This window comes from Pteropus alecto, unplaced genomic scaffold (genome assembly GCF_000325575.1).
Source record: "Pteropus alecto unplaced genomic scaffold, ASM32557v1 scaffold129, whole genome shotgun sequence".
NCBI lineage: Eukaryota > Metazoa > Chordata > Mammalia > Chiroptera > Pteropodidae > Pteropus > Pteropus alecto.
The window spans coordinates 1,962,107-1,968,342 of record NW_006442597.1 but is presented as its reverse complement, the minus strand read 5'-3'; positions in this window follow the sequence as shown (position 1 = coordinate 1,968,342).

The window sequence follows — 6,236 nt, the reverse complement described above, 5'->3', positions numbered from 1 at the left end:
AAATATTAAAAACCTATTATATAGCCAATTCTGATGAAGGCACTGGAATCCTGGGGTGAGGAGGACATGGTCCTTGCCTTCAAAGAGATTTCAGTCTTCATATACCTTCGCATGCCTCATAATGATTTTTTGAGGAGAGGCTTGAACACTTAGTCAGTGTGGAATAAACATCACTATTCTTCTTTATTGCAAATATTCCTACTCTCAACTTCCAGATATGAAGACTTTTAAGCAGGAGAACAAACACACATTAGGATCATTTCTCAACTTAGATTGTTTCTTTCTACTGATATATATTTTTTTTTTTTGACAAAATTGGCACTGTCTGTACTCACATAACATTTTGCATAGACCTTTTTTTTTTCCTCAACAGCTTCTTTGGGATGTAATTCACATATTATACCATTTACATTTAAAGTATATAATTCAATGGCTTTTAGTACATTTACAGAATTGTGCAATCTCACCACAATCTAATTTTAGAGGCTTTTTTTTGTCATCCTCAAAATGAAACCCTCTATCCATTAGCAATCAGTCCCCATTCTTCCTCCTACCCCTATCCTAGTCTTACACAACCACTAATCTACTTTGTGTCTCTATGAATTTGTGTATTCTGGACATTTCATATGAAATAAATCATACAAGTGTGCCCTTTTGTATGTGGCTGCTTTCACTTAGCATAATATTTTCAAGATTTCCTCATCTTGTAGCATGTATCAGTACTTCATTTTTTAATGGCTAAAAAAAAGTCCCATTCTATGGATATGCTACATTTTATTTATCCATTCAGTAGTTGATAGTCATTTGGAGTCTTTTGACTTTTGACTACTATGAATAATGTTATTACAAACATTCATGTACTGTTTTTTATGTAAACATAAAGTTTTCATTTCTTTTGGGAATTTTGTTGACAGCTTAATTTCAGACTTCTAACATCCAAAATGGTGAGAGAGATTTCTGTTATTTTAAGCTATCTAGATTTTGGTACTTTTTCTACAGCAGTTCTAGGAAATTAATTCAGTTTCTATAAGGGCTGTTATAGCACTTATCACATAGACAGCACTACCTAAGGGTGCTGTACCATAGCTGTTAAGAGCACAACTATGGCTACATCATGATTTCTATGTGGTAAAGTTAGAGAGCCAGATTCTGGGATTCAAATGGCAAATCTGCGACTACATGTCTGATCTTATGCAGGTTATATAAACTAACAGTGATTAGCTCCTCATCTGTTAACTGTTAATGATAATGATGATGATAATAATTATTATTGTTATTATTATCATTGTTATTATTATTATTTCAGAAGATTATTATAATAATTCAAGAACATTTACAATAGTACCTGGCTCTAACTTAATGCTAGATAATGCTATTTATTAACCTCTCAGTGGTTTAGTTCTTGCCCTAAAAATGTGATTATAAGAATACCTGTTACATGTGAGAGTGTATAGATTGTTTAGAATAGTATTTCAAAGATAATTAAATGCTTAAATATTAGCTGTTAATTTTTTGTAAGTTGCTAACGCATAATAGATGTTCAGAAAGTTTTTGCTAAATGAGTAAGTAGATGAATTAATGCAATGTAAGTATATTATTACTTTACTCCTTTCTCATTTCATGAAATCCTTTCTTTTTTTTTGTGCTAATGATTCGTTTATGTGCCACAGCTCCTAATGTATTCGGTGTTGGAATGGCCTTCTTGCTTTATTTAGAATTCAGATTTTGTCTCTGCAATTTCTCTGCCGTATAACTCTTAGATAAATAAATTACTGGACCTTATTTCTTATTTTTATTTTCTTACATCCTGTATATATAAAAGGAGGATATTGTCCTAAGTAATCTATTGGGCCTTTTCATACTCTTAATATTCAATAACTCTTGATATTTTGAAGATTAAGACCTAGGGCTGATTACTCTTTGCATATCAATAATTTAATACAGTCTATCTGAAAAATACAATAACAAATTAAAAACATCACCATAAGGACTCAACAAAATATTTGAGCTGGCAAAAGAATAATCATCAACTTCAGGAGAGATCAATAGTGATTATCTAACTAAAGTATACAAAGGAAAAAAAATGAAAAACCAACAGAACCTTAGAGAAGTATGGGATACCACTAAGTATATCAATATAAATGTAATGGAAGTCTCATTACAGGAGAGGAGTGAAAGAAAGGAACAAAAATTTTATTTGCAGATATAATGGCGGGAAACTTACCAAATTTTATGGAAAACATTAATTTATTACTCTAAGAAACTCAACATTATCCAAGTTCTCTTCAACAAACAAAAAATATCGAGACATATCATATTAGAATTGTAGAAAGACAAAGGCAAAGAGAAAATTTTGGAAGCAGTAAGAGAAAAATGACTCATAATGTACAAGAGAACCTCAGTAAGGTTAACAGTTGACTTCTTATCAGAAATAACAAAGGTCAGAGACTTTGCAACAACATAGACCTGCTTTGCAGTCCCTTTCTTTTTAGATTCCTGGAATATTGATGTCAAATTTTTCATATTATGTACAAAACATTCAGCAGAGTCCTTTGGACAGTAAGTGTACATGTTGTAAATGCATGGAGAAAAGTTCAGAACCATTAGCTCTGATAATTGTCTGTTTAAATTAATCTTAAATTAATGGAAGAATATATTTCTTAGCAATTGTAAAGTATAAGCATATTATAGACATACTATCTGTGATTAAATTAAAACACTTTTATTTCACTGAAAACTTCAGGTTGTGCAAAATTAAATAAAACTCTGCTTCTATCAGTCATTGTAATTATCTTATTCAGGGACTCTATGTGTAATGGAATTTTGAGTTGAAATCAGTAGAGCAAGTTTGTCAAAATCAATTCAATTGATTTTCATTAATGCAGACGTAATGAGTTCTACAGTGGTTGAAGTTCTTTATTGAATGGATTAGATTCCAGACACAAGCAAAATTTTTATATCCTGAATCTTGCACACCTTCTCTAATACTGTCCATAAATATTTCAAAAACTTTCTTCAGTAAATGATATAGCAAGCATGCTCATACTATGTTAAGTAATTTAATTCTAAAACTGATAACTTTTTCTAAAATGGAGTTGCTAAAAATGTAAAATACAAAAAACTCTAATAGAAATAGGCCAAAAAAATTAGAACATTTATGTAGCATAAAGTAAGAAATAGACCAAAATGTTAGCTACCAAGAGCTGTGACCTAGAGCTGCTAGGGGCTATCATGAAACCAAATAAAGCAGGCAAAACTGAGAGATCAAAAGGAGGAGAAGAATAGCTGGTTACAGAGAAGGAACCCCTGGATCTCAATGGTCCTTAAGCCAAATTTATCCCTCTTGGACTTTTAAATTAAGTAAACATAAATTTTTTTCCCCATAAATTTCCTTGAATTTTGTTTCTGTTGTTTTCGATCAGAGTTCTGACATATACATAGAATACTTGTAAAATTTTCTGCATTGTATATGATAAGCATGTATTTAGAATATTGAAATCATTTATTTCAATGAAATTTATATAGTATGATTTGCAGTGATATAACATGCTTTTGCTATATTTATTTTACTATGAAAAAGGACAACTATATTAAATACTGAATATTATGCATTTTCATAAGATTTAAGAAGATCAGATTATTTTCCAATACAATGAGTATTTAATACTGATTTAACAAGACAGAAAACAACAAATAAGTTTTATAACCTTTGGAAATAAATATAAAATTTTCATTTACATATGTTATTCACATATATAGAAAAATTCAAGTCAATCAATAAATGTCTTCCTTGAAACTGAGATGGATTTTACAATCAATATGTATATTTAAAAGAATTAATTCTTACTCACTCCCTTGTTTCTTTATGATTATCATTAACTTGATGATCTCTTCAAAACAAGAAACTTGATATGCCTTGGAAAAGTGGTATAGCTTCTGAATATTGAAAAAAAAATGTGAACTACAAGACTGAGTTCAACTGATAAAATATCATCATGAGGACTTTGGGAAGATAATAAGTATAACTAAGGATAGTGATAAATAGACATACACTAACCATTAACCACATGCTAGGCAATAAGATTAATATAATACCTGTAATATCTCATTCACTTCTCTTAGCAGCATTACCAAATGGGTGTTGTTATAATTAACTCTCATTTTGGAAATAAATTAAATGAACTTTGGAACATCTAAGTGACTTGTCAGTTTACAGACCTTATAAATAGCAGAACAAGTTGTCAAACTCAGGTTTACATGACATCAGGACGAGCAGGACTGTACTGTGGTTAAATTCTAGTCAGCCTTGGTTTGCATATAGACTCTACTATGAATGCTATACCATATAATTGCATTATTCTGATACCAAAATCAAAACAATTAGACAAGGAAAAGAAAGAAAAGGCATACGAATTGGATAGGAAGAAGTAAAATATTCACTAATTGCAAATGACATGATATTATATATACAAAATCCTAGACTCTACCAAAAAATTGTTAGAGCTAATAAATTCTATAAAGTTGCAGTTTACATAAATGAGTGGAATGACACTAAACTAAAAAGCTTTTGCACGAGAGAAACTACCAAAAAAATGAAGAGATGTCCTACTGAATGGGAGAAAATATTTGCAATCATATAACTGATAAAGGGTTAATATCCAAAATATATAAAGAATTCATACAACTCAATAGCAAAAACACCCCCAAACAATCCAATTTAAAAATGGGTAGAGGACCTGAACAGACATGTTTGCAAAAAAGACACACAGATGGCTAAGGGTACATGGAAAGGTGCACAACATCACTAATCATCAAGGAAATGCAAATCAAAACCACAATGAGATGTCACCTCACATCTGTTAGAATGGCTATTATTAAAATGATAAAAGATAACAAATGCTGACAAGGATGTAGAGAAAAGAGAAACCTTATTTACTATTGATTGGAATGTAAACTGGTACAGCTACTATGGAAAACTTAAGAATAGAACTCCCTATACTCCCACAATTATACTTCTCAGTATTTATTCAAAGAAAATGAAAACACTAACTCAAAAACATGCAGCATTATTTACAATAGCAAGATACAGAAACAACCCAAGTTGTTCATTGCCCATGAATGTATAGACAAATGTCACACACACATTTGTGTGACACACACACACACACACAAACACACACACACACACACATAAATAATAGAATAATATTCAACCATGAAAAGAAGTAAAATCTTGTCATTTGTGACAACATGAATGGATCTTGAGAACATTAAGCTAAGTAAAAAAGTCAGAAAAAAAACAAATGTCATATGATCTCACTTTTATATGGAATTAAAAAAAAAAGTTTATGGATACAGAAAACAGATCATTGGTTGCCAAAGTCAGAAGGTAATGGGTGGGTGAAATGGGTGAAGGAAATAAAAATGTGCATACTTGCAGTTATATTTAAATAAATAAGTCATAGGAACATAAAAATATAGCATAAAAACTATAGTTAATAACATTCTATTGTATATTTAAAAGTTTCTAAGAGTAGATTTTACAAGTCCTCATCACAAGGAAAAAAAATACTATAACAATGTATGGTGAGGAATGGTAGAATTATTGCGGTGAACATTTTGCAATATATACAAATATCGAATTATTAGTTTGTATACCTGAAACTAATATAATGTTATGTGTCAATTATAACTTAATAAATAATTAAAATATAAATAAATAAACATATAGTTAATGAGAATGCCAGAAAGAGTAGAGAGAAAGTCACAAAGGAAAAATTTGCATCAATAATGACTGAAAATTTCCTCAAATGAATAATAGACATGAAGCCACCTATCCATGAATCTCAGAGAAAACCAAGCAAGCTAAACACTAAAATTACTTACCTAAACATATCAGATTCGAACTGCAGAAAATCAAAGACAGAGGATAATTTTTAGAGAAGGAAAGCAAAACAAAACAAGAACTTTTTCTATAGAGGAGAAAGAATAAGTATTTTGTTTGACTTTTCTTTAGAAATTATGCAAGCAGAAAGAAAGCAGAGTGAAATATTTAGCATTGAAAGAAAAAAAATCCACCAATTATGTATCTAACAAAATTATGCTTCAAAAGTGAAGAAGAAATACTCTCACATACAAACAAAAATCAAAGGAATTTCTTGCCTATTGGCTTGCCTTACATGAAAATTTAAACTAAATTCTTTAGAAACAAAAGAAGTAATACAGTTATGTGCCGC